The sequence below is a fragment of the Mobula hypostoma genome, chromosome 3, assembly GCF_963921235.1.
Source record: "Mobula hypostoma chromosome 3, sMobHyp1.1, whole genome shotgun sequence".
NCBI lineage: Eukaryota > Metazoa > Chordata > Chondrichthyes > Myliobatiformes > Myliobatidae > Mobula > Mobula hypostoma.
In genome coordinates, this window is record NC_086099.1 from 201,491,919 (window position 1) to 201,508,205 (window position 16,287).

The following is a 16,287-nucleotide window of genomic DNA, read 5'->3' on the forward strand; positions in this document are numbered from 1 at the left end:
CTATGGTTCTATGGTTCTATGAGGTTTCAGGGTACTTGGCAGCATATGATAAAGCAAGCCGGAGTCAGCATGGTTTTCTAAAGGGAAATTCTTGCCTGACAAATCTGTCCAAATTTTTTGAGGAAATAAGCAGCAGGATAAACAAATGAGAGTCAGTGAATTTTGTTTATTTGGATTTTCAGAAGCCTTTGAAAAGATGCTGCACATTAGGCTGCTTAACAAGATAAGAGCCTGTGGTATAACAGGACAGGTCACGAGTGTGGATTGAAGATTAGCTCACTGGCAGGAGGCAATGAGTGGGAACAAAGGGAGGCTTTTCTACTTAGCTGGTGGTGACTAGTGGCGTGCTGCAGGGGTTCCTGTTGGGACCACCTCTTTTCACATTATATGTCAATGATTTGGATGAAGGAATTGATAACTTTGTGGCCAAGTTTGCATACGATATAAAGTTAGATGGAGGGGCAGGTAGTATTGAGGAAGCAGGGAATCTGCAGAAGGAATTAGGGAGACTGAGGGAATAGGCAAAGAAGTGGCAGATGGAATATTGTGTAGGGAAGTGTACGCTCATGCATTTTGGCAGAAAAAAAAATAAATGTGTGTTCTCTTCTAAATGGAATGAAAATTCAAAAATCAGAGTTGCAAGGGACTTGGAATTCCTCATGCAGGTTCCCCAAAGTGTTGACTTTCAAGTTGTGTTGGTGGCAAGGATGGAAAATGCAATGTTAGCATTTATTTCTAGAGGACTAGAATACAAAAACAAGGATGTAATGCTGAAGCTTTATAAGGCATTCGTCAGACCACACTTTGAGTATTGTGAGCAGTTCTGAGCGCCTTATCTAAGAAAGAGTGTGCTGGCATTGGAGAGGGTCCAGAGAAGATTCACAAGAATGATCTGAGGAATGAATGAAAGGGTTAACAAATGAGGAGCATTTGATTGCTCCGGGCCTGTACTCGCTGGAGTTTAGAAGAATGGGGTGTGGGGGGAATCTCATTGAAACCTATTGAATATTGAAAGGCCTAGATAGAGTGGATATGGAGATGATGTCTTCTGTAATGGGGGAATCTAAGAGCAGAATATGCAGCCTCAGAATTGAGGGATGTCCATTTAGAACAGAGATGAGGAAAATAATTATTTAACTGGATGGTGGTGAATCTGTAGAATTCATCACCAAAGACAGCTGTGCAGGTCAAGTCATGGGGTATACTTAAGGTGGAAATTGATCGGTTCTTGATTAGTAAGGGTATCAAAGGCTTTGGGGAGAAGGCAGTAGAATGGGGTTGAAAAGGCTAATATATGAGCCATGATGGAATGGTGGAGCAGACACAATGGGCCCAATGGCCTAATTCTGCTCCTATGTCTTATGATCTCCTGGTCTTTTGATTGCAGATTCATCGGCAAAGTTTGGAAAATCTGGAAGCACATCTTCCACCAGTGTAATCTGGCTATGCCATGATTCCATTGTTGCAATTGGTCTTGAAATGGCAATGGCAAAGGCACTCTGCAATCACTACCTGCAGCAGAAACATCCACAGGTACATGGGTAAATTGGTAAATTGATTTATTATTGTCATATGTACCAAGGTGCAGTGAAAATCTTGTCTTGCTTACCATTCATTCAAATCAATTCATTACAATGGTACATCAAGGAGGTACAAGGTAAAACAATAGTGTAATGTAGAATGAAAATTTACCGTCTCTTTGTTCTCAGGATGGGAAACATTGATCCTGCATCAACTGAAACCTGGGACAAGCACCACAATCCCCCAATTTTAAAGCAACAGGAAACACTGGCTGCCAGGTGAAAAGTTGTTAGCTTGAGTGCTTTTAAATATCTCTAGTATGCTAAAAGTGAAACAAAATAATTGCCCTAACATCTTCTCACCACATGTTGTAAACTGAAATGTCATTGTTTGTGAATAAGACACCCAGGGACATGAAATGACCCATAATTGTCATTCTCAACTAGTGGTTTGTGGCTGTGTGGGGCTGGGCCTAGTTGGCTGTTAATACTGTTCTGTGAATGGATCAGACGGAGATATGCAGAGGCAAAGATATTGCCAGGGACTCTACAGAGGAAAAGAGGCCTGGAGCTTGTTGAATGGGGAGTTGTGAGAGTGGGGTGGGGAGAATAGGAGACCTGTCCTAGTGATTATTTGATCAGTTCCATCAAACGCAGTTACACTCAGTCCATCATCATCTCCATGGTACCTTCAGCGGATCATTTAAAATAATTCCATTCATCTCTCCTCACTACATTAATTTTGTATTCAATATTAAAATGCCTTCATTTCACTTAAGGTGAACATGAAAATGCTCATGTCAGGAGAAAATTCAACATGTTCTGAAAAGATTATGCAAGTTTTGAGTTGTGAACATTTTAAAGTAACTGGAATAAATCAAGGCCAAATGTCTACAGACAACTTTGACATTAAATGATTCAGACAAAATTCCAGTTAACACACACCATAGGTTTCAGCTCATCCAAAGCTACACTCCTTAATTCACCACATTGCCACCTGACTTTACATTAGCCTCCAGTCCAAAAAACACTTCAACTTGAAGAATCTCATTCTGTTCTTCAATTTTATCCATGGCCTGGTCTTTTCATCTCTCTGCTTTATTCTATCTCACCACTTCGCAAGAGTTTTACATTTATCTATGTCTGGCCTCCTTGTATTCTGATATCTATTGACTTACAATGTTGTTGTTGAGTTTTCAACTACCAAGACCCTGAACCATGATATTCCTTCACTAATGCACCATTGTTTGTACCCCTGTCTTCGTTAGCAGGCTCTGACTCACCTTAACATTCAAATGTTTGGTCACCTTTTGTAGATAATTCTCCAGTCAAATACTGTTTAATGATAATCATGTGATGCTCCATGGGACACTTTAGTTGTGGGAGGTACAATGGTGCTGTACGTATTGCAGCTGTTCCCCATTTCCATCAAATCAGGTTCAGATCTGACCTCTGGTGTTAATCTGCTTATGACATTCTTCCTGTGACTATGGGGTCTTCCCTTCAGTACACTGCTTTCTCCCACATGCCAGAGATATGGTGTTAGGTTAAAAAAATTCCTCTGTAAATTGCCCCTTTTGTGATTCCTGTATGCCGGAAGTGGAGAACGTTAACGGCCATGAGAGAGAATAAGTTACAGAATTTTGAGTGGGGGGAGGGTGGAAGATTTAATGGCATAACTCTGAGAGTTGGCATCAGTTTAATGGGCTGATTATCCTCCTTCTAGAGTCACTAAACACAGGAAAGGGCCCACAACCCCAACTCATCAATGTCAAGCAAGTTAGTTGCCTGACTGAGTCACATTGCTTATTTTGGACTAATATCTCTCCATTTATTTATTAATTTGTTTATTTTTCTTCTATATTAGGTATTGCATTGAACTGCTGCTGCTAAGTTAACAAATTTCACGACGCAGACCAGACAAGCTGGATTCTGATTCTGATTCTGATTCAAATCTTTTCTATCCACGTACCTGCCTAAATGTCTTGTAAATTTCACACTGCACTTGCAATGACCACCAAGCTCTTCTTCCGACATCTCCATCTCCACGCCCTTGGCAAGGACTTCCTAGCCCACAAAACAATGATCCCCTCTCCCATCTTCAACCCCAGTCCTCTTCCAGGACACTCTACTCTGGTTTTCTGCCTGTTCTGGATCTTTTTATCACTTATTGCCGACGAGACGTCAACCATCTCGACTTTAACACTCCTCTCTCCAAATCCAACCTCACCTCCTCTAACGTGCTGCTCTCCACTCTCTCCACACTAATCCCAACCTCACTATCAAACCCGCAGATTATGGGGATGCTGTAGTAGTCTGGTGGACTGACCTCTACCTTGCTAAGGCCAGACGGCAACTCTCAGACACCTCCTCTTACTTAGACCTTGAACAGGACGCCATTAAGGAGCACCAGGCCATTTTTTTCCCCACATCATCACTGACCTTATCGACTCTGGGGATCTCCCATCCACTACTACCGACCTCATAGTTTCCTTACCCCACGCCTCCCATTTCTATCTCCTACCTAAGATCCATAAACCTGCCTGTCCAGATAGAGCTATTGTTTCTGCTTATTCCTGCCCCACTAAACTTGTATCTGTATACCTCGGCTCAGTTTTATCCCACTAGTTGAGTCTCCTCCTACCAATATCTGTAACAGTTCACATGCTCTTGATCTTTTCAATGACTTTAAGTTTCCTGGCCTCAGTTGTCTCATTTTCACTCTGGATGTCCAGTCCCTATACACCTCCATCCCCAATCAATAGAGCCTTAAAATTCTCCTCTTCTTTCTGGTCACCGGACCCAACCAGTTCCCCTCCACAACCACTCTCCTCTGGTTAGCGGAACTGGTCCTCACCCTTAATAATTCCTCCTTTGGCTCCTCCCATTCCCCTCAAACAAAAGTTGTAGCCGTGGGTACTCAGGCGGGTTCTAGTTATGCCGCCTTTTTTTGGCTACATGGAACATTCTATGTTCCAAGCCTATACTGGCAATGCTCCTCAACTCTTCCTATGCTGCATCGAGGACTGTGTTGGTGTGGTTTCCTGCACCAATGCTGAGCTCCTCAATTTCATCAACTTTGCGTCCAACTTCCGCCCTGCACTCAAATTTACTTTGCCCATTTCTGACACATCTCTCCCCCTCTTTTGATCTCTCTGTCTCTATCTCTGGAGATATCTCTGGATATCTACTGGTATCTTTTATAAACCCATTGACTGACACAGCTATCTTCCCACCCTGTCATTTGTAAAAACGTCACCCTTTTCTCTCAATTCCTCCATCTCAGGATGATGCTTTCATTCCAGATGTCCTTCTTCTTCAAAGAAAGAAGCTCACCCTCACCTCATCCTCCCACCACCACACCAGGGATAGGGTTCCTCTTGTGATCCCACTAGCCTTCACATCCAGCATATAATTCTCTCTAACTTCTGCCATCTCCAATAGGATCCCACCAGCAAGCACTCCTGCCCTCCATTTTCCACTTTCTGCAGGGATCACTTCTTCCTCAATTCCCCTGTCCATTTGTCCCTCCCAAATGATGTCCTTCCTGGTACTTATCCTTGCAAGTGGAATAAGTGACAAATGCCACACCTGCCCGTACACCTCCTTCCTCACTACCATCCAAGGGCCTAAACAGTCCTTCCAGGTGAGGCGACACTTCACCTTTGAGTTTGTTGGTGTCATCTGCTGTATCCAGTGCTCCCAGTGTGGCCTCCTGTATTATCAGTGAGACCTGACATAGATTGGGAGACCACTTCACCGAGCACCTTCACTCTGTTTGCCACAAAAAGTGGGATCTGCCAGTGGCCACCCATGTCAATTCTACCTCCCATTCCCATTCCAGTATGTCAGTCAATGACCTCCTCTACTGCTGTGATGAGGCCACACTCAGATCAGTGGAGCAACACCTTACATTCCATCCGGGTAGCCTCCAACCTGATGACATGAACATCAATTTCTCAAACCTCCAGTAATTGCCCACACTTCCTCTCCTTCACCATTCCCCCATTCCTGTTTACCCCTCTCAATTTTCTGTTGTCTCCTTATCCACCTATCACCTTCCTCTGGTCCCCCTCCCCCTTCCCTTTCTTCCATGGTCTTTTGTCCTGTCAGATTCCCTCTTCTCCAGCCCTCTATCTCTTTCACCAATCAATTTCCTCCTTTACTTCACACTTTCCCATTCTCCCAGTTTCACCAATCTCATGCCACCTTGTACTTCTTCCTCCCATCCCCCCACCTTCTTACTCTGACCTCTTCACTTCCTTTCGTTTCCTGAGAAAGAGTCTCCGTCTGAAACGTCAACACTTTACTCTTTTCCACAGGTGCTGCCTGACCTGCCGAGTTCCTCCAGCATTTTGTGTGTGTAGCTCTGGACTTCCAGCATCTACAGATTTTCCTGTGTTGGTAAAAAAAAATGCAGGAAATAACCTTGCCTATACCCCTTATAATTTTATATACATTTATAAGTTTCCCTCCCCCAGCATCTTTAATCATTATTATTTAGATGTTAGTTATTTAAGTACAGGCCCTTCTGGCCCAATTGCACACATGTGACCAATTAACATAAAAACACGTATGTCATTGGAATGTGGGAAGAAACCAGAGCACTTGGAGGAAACACATAAAGAGATAGGAGAATGTATAAATCCTTAAAGACAGCTGCACAATTGAGCTGGGGTCGCCTGCACTATAAAAATATTACACTGACTGTGTACTATCATACTGCCCTGTGATATGGGATGTATGTTGTAGGGGAAATTATGAGGCCAATAACTAGTAAATATGGATGTGGATTGTGCTAATGTGGTAACAGGGAACCACCCACAGACAAAGTCTAAAAGTAGAGACATAGAATGCAGCAGTGACTACAGATAAGTTTCAGGAACTTCATTAATTATGGTATAAAGGAAGGAAGGAAATTGCCATTTAAACTTACGAGAGAGCATAGGCCATCGACTTTTTTTTTGCTGTTGATGTTTCTGTAGCAGGCAATTCCTTTTTTTACAAGGTCGAGTTGCTAGCTCGACGCTCAACTCAGCACGGATGGAAAGCGTGCCTGGGGAGCTGGCTGGGTTCGAATTCGGGAGCCTTTGCTCTGAAGTCCGGCGCTGATGCCACTACGCCACTAGCCAATTATGGTATAGTGGGCACTTATTGTTAAACAGAAAATTTGATTTACTGTTAACTAAGGTGAACTTGTCAATAATCATTTTATTCTGTAATCAAAACCGAACTTGTTACTTAATTAAGTCTTTCCATAACCACCATTCTGTTATCAAAACCTAGTTTACTGTTAATCAAGTTTCAGAGTAATGCTGTCAGCTGAGGATGTAAAAATTGTATCAGGTTCACTCTCAAGGAGATCTGTTTTGACTGGTCTCCTGGCACTCACCAGATTTAATAATCACCTGTTACCTTGAACACCAACTTTGCTTGTCTTTTCTGTTTGTTCTTGCACATTACCTATTTGGTATTAATAATGATATAACTACAGTAAATATATCATAATTTGTGGATATATTTATTTTTAGTTTCCGAAAACAATGAAATGATAAAAATAATGAAGAAACTATAGGATTTATAGGAAATGTGGGAAAATGCTAGACCAGAAACACTCCAAAGTAAATCAGTCCAGTTCACTGTATTCCATCCTGATAGGCATATAACAAATAAGATGCTGACAAGTCACTGTGATCCATCTCCAACAGCTCATCTAAAAATAAAGATTTAAAGATAAGCTTTATTCGTAACACACAGATCAAAACATACAGTGATATGCGTCTTTTGCATAAAATCAAATCAGCGAGGACTGTGCTGGGCAGCATGCAAGTATCTCTGTGCTTCTAGTGCAAAAAAGCATACTCACAACTCACTACCCCTAACTGCCAAGTATTTGCACCATTGTCTGTTTTTTTTTTAATTTCATTCAAATGTGACATCAAAATAGTTATACCTATTCACCAAGTCCCTTGGACATTGACAATCAAAGTATCCACTTCACAAAAATGTCAAAATAGAAGCCACTAATAAACATCATGAGATAATTTACAAATTAAACTATGCTGGGATGAATACTCAAGCCAATTAATTTCCAGATTGCAGGCATTTAGCATTGGTCCTCTGTGTGTCTTTATTTGCCCTGATGCTCTTGTGCAGTCTTTTCCCAGTTGGTGTAGCCTCACTGCTGAATTTCTATGAGGCAGCTGATGACCTGGATGGAATTTTTGACTATTGCCAGTATTAAAGCCCCTTAATCGCTGAAATGGGCTTTAATTTGTAGGTTCTTTGGGAAACCACTTCTGTTTAGTTATTTAAGTCAGAAACACTGTCATATACAGAAGTGCTGGACTCACCGACAGATTCAGGTTCTAGGTCAATCAATTCACTGCAGCTCAGGACTCCAAATGGGATAAAATGGGTGTCCCATTCTGCTGAATTCCCTAGACAGGACAGATTTGACGTCAGTGCAGTGCCACTGAATGTTAAGAATTTTAAAGGATCTAAATTACTCTTGCAATTCTGACATTTGGAAAAGTTGAGGTAAGGCTGCCGATTTTCAAAGCTTTCATCGGTGTTACACTTTCCTCACTACCTCACTGGTTATTGTGTCACCTGCCAGACAATGCCATTGGAATCCATGATCTTTTGCGACCGAAAAAGTAATCCCTTCACATCTGGACCAAATGAGCACAAGGACATGGAGACTCTGAGAGGCCATTCCAGGCTAGAAAGATATGATTGTATGTAGAAATTTGTTTCTTTCATCAGACCATGCTTCGTATACCTATTTAAATTATTGGAGCAAGTCTCATGGAAGAAGTAAAAATTTATATTCTAAGTTGGGGTCCACCTAAGGGACAGAGGTCTAGGCACATTACTGGCCCAGCTTCTGAATAACACCCTGGAGGAAATTTGAGATGCCCACGTTCACTTCAGTCACCCTTGTATAAGAATAAGATTTGATTAAATTGCCACTGCTATGCCATTACAGAACTCAAGTCGGCAAAATCATATTTCAGCTGCACATAGAACTGGCCATATGTTGGTAACGTGCCCACAGTACGGTGACTCTGTGTCAGAGTCACTGATCTAGTAAAGGACCATCGTTCCAACAACATTATCATTTCCTTAAGCAATGAGCCACAAAGAAAGTGAAAGCCGATTGCTTTTGGCTTGAAGGAAGTAGTTTTCTCATTATCGGTGATATCTAGAGAAAGGTCACCCTTGGGATCACTGAAAGGCCCATTCAATTAACGATATCTGAGGCTATTCTAAAGCTGAGGTGCGTCCAAGAAATGGTTTAAATGGAACAATTGCATTTTATGTATCTTTCTATTGGGAGTTTGGAAATACATTTGCATTTAGGAGGTCACAATGTAGGAAGGGATAAAAAGATACCACAACCATATAATATTCTGCTGCTGGACGGAACATAATGTCTAATTATACAAGATAAATTACTAATTACTGAATAATTTAATATTTTTGAATAGAAGTGAGAGCTGCAACTGTAATGAAGATATATATTTGATTACCATGCCAAATGGAAAAGGTGAGCATTAGGAAACTAGGAAATACTGTAGGTTCCCACGTACCACAAAAAATATGCAAATTCATGGCTGATGACTCAGGATGCCAGCTTCTTCTGTGATATAGCAAACTCCTTTTTAAGCTAAACTTAAATTCTATCAAACACAAAAGTATTCTATTTAATGTAGTTCAACAATTCTAAGGATATAATGAAAAAGTTATTTTTCAGAAATGATTGCTGGGGAAAAAACTTGCCATATTCCACCAATCAGAATGCATTTTCTTTGGTATGTGGAGCTTGCTTAAATCTGGCAAGTGCACCTTGCTGAGCCGTTTCCATGACTTCCATGTCATGACTTCTTGTATTTGGATTTGTATTGCACAAAGAAAGTTTGTTAGCCAACCCTTTGAAGGAAATACAATTAGATTTACATTTACACTTACTGAATAATTACAAACAGTCTGTACATGTACAATGAAAAATAGAGTTATATGTGTTGTAGGTGTTAGCAACCAAACAATTTGAGGATATGCTGGGGACAGCCTGCAAATTCTACCACACATGTCCTGACTAAGACCTACCATCACAACCCAACCCTTGGTTTTCTGCACTGAGCTGACAGCTCAATGAGGTATGGCAATCAGCTGAGTGAAGTGATAGCATTAGTCACCCTAATAAGATGTTGTTGGGAAAGGAATGCAATCATCAGACATTACTTAACCATGATTTAAGTAATCAGTTCAGATTTTCAGAGCATGGGATCCAAAGTGACAAGCACTATAGCCCTTGCCACTGCAGTGATTAAGATTACCTGCAAATTACCTCATGACTGGTAGGAGATTTCAGGAGGTGATCAGGTTGATAGTTCACAAGTGCATCTAAGACACAAATGGCCATACCACCAAATAACTGCAAGACAAAATTTTATACTGTAGTGATTAAATCAGAACAGCAAAGACTGGATTTCATGGAAGTAATTTGCAAGGTGCAGGATAGATGCATACCAAAGATGAAAAAGTATTCTAAAGGGAGGATGGTGCAACCATAGCTGACAAGGGACGTCAAAGACAGCATAAAAACAAAACAGAGGACATATAATAAAAACTAGTAACAAGTTAGACGATTGGAAAGCTTTTTAAAAACAGCAGGTCAACTAAAAAACCATAAGGAGAGAAATGATTAAATATGAATTTAAGAAAGCCAATAATATAAAAGAGGATACGTATAAAGAGTAAAAGAGAGGCAATAGTAGATAAAGACCACTGGAAAATTATGCAGGAGAGGTAGAAATCGGGGATAATGAAATGGAGGATAAACTTACTTAGTATTTTGCATTAGTCTTCATTGGTTAACATATTAGCAGTATGCCTAAAATTCAAGAACGTCAGGGGACAGAAATGAGTATAGTTGCTATTACTAAGGAGAAGGTGCTTGGGAAGCTGAAAGATACCATTGAATATGTGTTCTCAAAGTTCGACTTCTGGTTTAAGATGATGCTGGTGAAACACAGTGATGACTTGCTCATAGCAAACACAATTATTAACTATTTTATTATTCACACGTGTTCTCAAAAATGGTCACTGTAATCAATACCCTTTTGGAGTTAAGCTTTTGAACCACCTGTAAGTCGGGGCATTTTTGCAGTGAGTACTGAAGTATGGAATATGCAGGACAGTCGCAGACTGGCGTGTATGGGCTGAATTGAGGCAGTAGTGCCTGGGCCCAGGTTCGAGAGTGGGGAATGAGCCAATGTTTGGCCATTGTAGGAGTGGACTTCGAGATGATTCAAAACAGCAAAACCGAATCGAGGCAGAGTCAAGGAGGTGGGGTTGAGGCCTGAGAATGAGGAACAACCCACAATTTGGCAGATTTAAGAGCTGGCTCAGATTGAAAATGTTGGGTACAGGCCAAATCAATCCAGCTGGGCTTTGAAATTTAAAGGTCTGAAGGTAGGTGACTCATCTGAATCAGATGGACTACAGCCCAAACTTCTAAAAGAAGCAGCTGAAGAGATTCTGGAAGCATTAGTAATGATCTTTCAAGAATCACCAGATTCAGGAATGATTCTGGAACATTGGAAAATTGCAAATGTCACTCCACTCTTTAAGAAGGGAGAGAGGCAGAAGAAAGGAAATTATAGGCCAGTTACCCTGACTTTAGTGGTTGGGAAGATGTTGGAGTCCGTTAGTAAGAATGAGGTTTTGGGGTACTTGGAGGCACATGACAAAATAGGCCAAAGTCAACATGGTTTCCTTTAGCAGAAATCTTGCCTGAAAATATTATTTGGAATTCTATGAGGAAATAACCAGCAGGATAGACAAATGAGAGTCGATGGATGTTGGTCTGACAATGCTTTGATCCTGCATTTAAGTTGGCATGGATCCTGTCAATAAAGTTCTTGCTGCTACCTTCTTTGATAACATAGAAATATAAGAATCAGAATTAGGTGTATTATCACTGACATATGTCGTGAAATTTGGTGTCTTGCAGCAGTACAATACATAAAATATACTATAAATTATAATAAGAAATATATGTAAAAATTTAAAAAGTAGTGTAAAAAGAGAGCGCAGATAATGAGCTACTGTTCATGGGTTCATTGTTCAGAAATCTGATGTCACAGGGGAACCTTAATGAGATGAATGTCATCTTTTTGAGACATCACCTTTTAAAGGTGTCCTTGATGGTGTCACAACCACGGAATCGGCAGTGCATCAGATTTGGCAATTGCATTCATGAATATACACGTGTCAGCTAATTATTACTTCATTGTGATAGCATTTAACTCCATTCATTCCGTCATAGTTTTGTCGAGACTTGGAACCAGCTATGCTTCATTATCTGCATTCCACCTCGCCTGAGAAATTGGACTGTCAAGTCCAATTGTCAAGACTCAGAGACTAGCGGTATTCATTTTATTCTTAGTTGTTCTTTTCAGCCGCAGTGTAGGCTTTGTCTTCCATTTGAGTGTTTTAGTCAACGGCCCTGTTTGGTTTAGCGTTTATTGTTTTCTTTTTCCCTTTGACATTGTTTGCATTAAAGTCCGTGAAATATCGACCCGCTTCATTGTCTCTCACTCCGCACTTGGGCCTTATCCACACCTGGTGACAGCAAGTTTCGACCACACAATGATGGGCCCAGCAGAGAGAGGGCAGCTGACCTTGGCCATGAGATTCATTAGTCAGAGTGATTCGTCACGGCAACAATGTTCCGTTGGAGTTCCTATGTATAAACTTGTTTTGTCTCCATCGTGACAGAAGGATCTTGCCAAGTAATGGACCCAGCTAAGTTTGAACAGTGATGATTTGACTTTGGTGGCTTGAGGAGAGGTAGCCTTTATTCTCAGTGCATACCTTGACTCTACATTCCAAGAGTCCCAAGTCTACGTACCGAGCTTCTCTCATCTACATTGAGTTTCTGTGGTATCCATTCCAAGCTTTTCAAGTCACAAGTACTCGGGTTCCCAGCTTTGTGGTCCTGTGACTTGGGTCTGTGTAACAAATGAGTGCTTCAAGCAAATCATCAACAAATCATCATTCAAGTCAATAGTGTAAATTCTGGAAAAGCCCTAATCCAAAAGCTAGTACTTTTAATCTCCTGATGAAAGTCATGGTGCAGACTGGGAAAATTAAACTTCCATGCAGCAAATTAAACAGATCTACAGAGAACCAGCCAGCTTAGCAATGAAAGAAATCTGTCTATGCTGTCTTGATCTGTAAAATTGAATGTATATCCTAATTTCTTCTGGGAAAATATTGTGAAAGATAAAACACTGTGAACAAGATTTGAAAAGATTCCTCCTCTAGGTTTCAAGTTTCATGGTTTCAAAGTTTCCCAAGGACTTTTCTCTATGTCCCCAGGGTTTTCATTTCCCAATTGTTTCCAAGGCTTATTCAATATGTTTAGAGTTTTTCAATGTCCTTCCCATCTCAAGGACTCCCAAGCCACCCTCTCGGACCCGCCCGAGGTTGTTTGAACTGTCTGTTGGGGTTCCCAGGTCTCTCAGGATTCCTCGGTCTGTTCGGGTTCCTAAGTCTCCCTGCCTCTTGAGTCCCCCGTGCCTCCTTCGCGAGTTCCCCAAGTCTCTCAATCTCTTCCCTGGATTTTGAATTTTCAGGTCTTCAGGTGCCAGCTATTGGGAGGGGTGTCCTGTTGTGACTTCTTCAGGCCTGTGCAGGGCTCTGAGGTTTTCAGAGTGCCTGAAATGGTTAATCTTGCTTAACAGTTATTAATGGTTTTAGGGTTTCTTGTGTTTTTCTCGAGCAACTCACTCTTTGTAATGTGGTTCCCTGATGCTTTCTGTTTATCTTTAAGTTTATTTTGGTAAGTTCAGATTCTGTGTTAGTTTTATTCTTGAAGTGGATGCCGGATTAGTTCCAATTGGAGGGTCCTCATTTTGATAATGATTTGTCTCACGGTGTGACTTGGTCGAGCTACCTTTGTCTAAGCTCTTGTTTCTGTCTCTACATGGAAGTCTTTGGCTCCTATATTGGCAGTGCACACCATGGCACTTACCTGCCAGCATCACTAAAGGACACCTTGGACAAGTCCCTCATTCGGGAATCTCAGCGGACACAGGTCTGTGGTGCCTCAGGGGCCAGGGGCTGTGCCTAGAGAGGGGAGCCCTGTCACAACCACGGATTTGGCAGCACATCAGATTTGGCAATTGCGCTCATGAATATGCACATATTAGATGGCGGGTGTCCATGATGCTGGCTGTGTTTTCAAGCCTCTGGAACTTTTTCTGGTCATGTGCAGTGACCCCTCCATACCACTGAATGATGCAACCAGATAGAACGTTATCCAGGGGTACATCTGTAGAAATTTGAAAGAGTGTTTGATGGCATAACAAATCTCCTCAAACTACTAATAAAACATAGTCACTGGCATGCCTTCTTTATAACTGCGTCAATATGTTGGGCTCAGGATAGATCTTCTGAGATGTTGACACCCAATAACTTTAAACTACTCAGGCTTTCCTCTGCTGACCCATTGATAAGGATCGGTGTGTGCTTCCTCATACTTTTCTTCCTGAATTGACTTTATTTATTTCTTACATCCTTTACATTATGTCTCTGCCTAAATGTGCAATCATAGTAATTTATAATAATTTAAAATAAATACAACATAGATATACACTCAAACCAGCGTGAGTTAATCAGTCTGATGGCCTGGTGGAAGAAGTTGTCCAAGAGTCTGTTGGTCCTGGCTTTTATGCTGCATTTCCTGGATGGTAGCAGCTGAAATAGACCAGGTTTGGGATGACTCGGGCCCCCAATGATCCTTTGGGCCCTTTTCTCACACGTCTTTGTAAATGTCCTGAATCATGAGAAGTTCACAACTGCAGATGTGCTGGGCTGTCTGCACCACTCTCTGCAGAATCCTGTGATTAAGGGAGGTACAGTTCCCATACCAGGCAGTGATGCAGCCAGTCAGGGTGCTCTCAATTGTGCCCTGCAGGAAGGTCTTAGGATTTGGGGGCCCATACCAAACTTCCTCAACCATTTGAGGTGAAAGAGGCGCTGTTGTGCCTTTTTCACCACACAGCTGGTGCGTACAGACCAGGTGAGGTCCTCGGTGATGTGGATGCCAAGGAACTTAAAGCTGTTTACCCTCTCAGTCCCAGATCCATTGATGTCAATAGGGGTTAACCTGTCTCCATTCCTCCTGTAATCCACAACCAGCCCCTTTGTTTTTGCGATGTTGTGGGAGAGGTTGTTTTCTTGACACCATTGTATCAGAGAGATAACTTCTTTCCTGTAAGCCACCTCGTTATTGTTTGAGGTTAGGCCAATTAATATTGTGTTGTCAGCAAATTTAATTAGCAGATTAGAGCTATGAATGGTGACATAGTCATGGGTATACAGGGAGTAAAGGAGGGAAGTTAGTTCAGAGCCCTGAGGGGCTCTTCTGATAGAGTCAGAGGGGTGGAGGTGAGGGAGCCCACTCTTACAACCTGTCGGCGATCTGACAGGAAGTCACAAGGCAGGGTCAAAGCCGAGGTCTCTGAGCCTCCTATCGAGCCTGGATGGAACTGTGGTGTTGAATGCTGAACTGTAGTCCAAGCTAGGGCTTTACTCTTTGGAGAGAAGGAGGATGAGAGGAGACATGATAGAGGTATACAAGATAATAAGAGGAATAGATAGAGTGGATAGCCAGCGCCTCTTCCCCAGGGCACCACTGCTCAATACAAGAGGACATGGCTTTAAGGTAAGGGGTGGGAAGTTCAAGGGGGATATTAGAGGAAGGTTTTTTACTCAGAAAGTGGTTGGTGCGTGGAATGCACTGCCTGAGTCAGTGGTGGACGCAGATACACTAGTGAAGTTTAAGAGACTACTAGACAGGTATATGGAGGAATTTAAGGTGGGGGCTTATATGGGAGGTAGGGTTTGAGGGTCGACACAACATTGTGGACTGAAGGGCCTGTACTGTTCTGTACTATTCTATGTTCTATGTTCTATTAACAGTATTCTCACGTATTCTCAGTATCCTTCCTCTCCAGATGTGTAAGGACGGTGCGTAGACCTGTGGCTATTGTGTCATCTGTCGATCGGTTGTGTCGGTAGATGAATTGTAGGGGGTCCAGTGTGGGTGGCAACATGATGCAGATGTAGTCCTTGACCAGCTTCTCAAAGCATTTGCTTATTATTGAGGTGAGTGTGACAAGACACCAGTCATTCAGACATGTTATCTTGATCTGTTTAGGTACAGGGACAACGGTGGATGCAGGAGGGTACTCTACACTGGGAGAGGGAGAGATTAATAATGTCTGTAAACACACCTGCCAGTTGTGCGGTGTGCACTCCGAGTACCCGACCTGGGGTGCTGTCCGGTCCTGCAGCTTTGTGACTGTTCACTCATTGGAAGCACCTGCATACTTCAGCCTCAGAGATGACCAAGGTGCAGGTCGGATCGGCGGCTCTCCTCGAGGCTCAGCGTTGGTGACATCGAACCGAACGTAAAAAAGATTTAGCTCATCTGGGAGAGAGGCAGCGATGTTGGCAGCACTACTGTAGATTGTAGCAGTATTTCTTGAGTTCCTGGTGGTTACTGGTGGTGAAAGCTCTGTTTTACGTGTCATACTTTGATAATAAATGTACCTTGGACTTTGAACTTCGAGGAGAGAGAACTACAGCTCTAGATCGAGAGATTATAGGAAAAAGAATGGGATGACTGGCTGTAAACACACTATTGAAGTGCACTGAGGCAAAAAGAATAGTTGCAGAGAGATCGTCA

The 16,287-nt window shown here is 42.1% G+C and overlaps 1 long non-coding RNA gene across 2 annotated transcripts; it reads right to left on the bottom strand.

Moving 5' to 3' along the window:
- Positions 1-7,036: 7,036 nt before the first annotated feature.
- LOC134343650 (uncharacterized) lies at positions 7,037-16,086 on the bottom strand. Of its 2 annotated transcripts, none has more exons than XR_010017306.1 (4): positions 15,833-16,086; positions 9,874-9,960; positions 7,874-7,960; positions 7,037-7,233 (listed from the first exon to the last, which is right to left on the bottom strand). It is a non-coding gene; the product is annotated as an uncharacterized LOC134343650 (long non-coding RNA). The 2 variants fall into 2 exon arrangements; XR_010017307.1 differs by having other exon boundaries at positions 9,863-9,960.
- Positions 16,087-16,287: the final 201 nt, after the last annotated feature.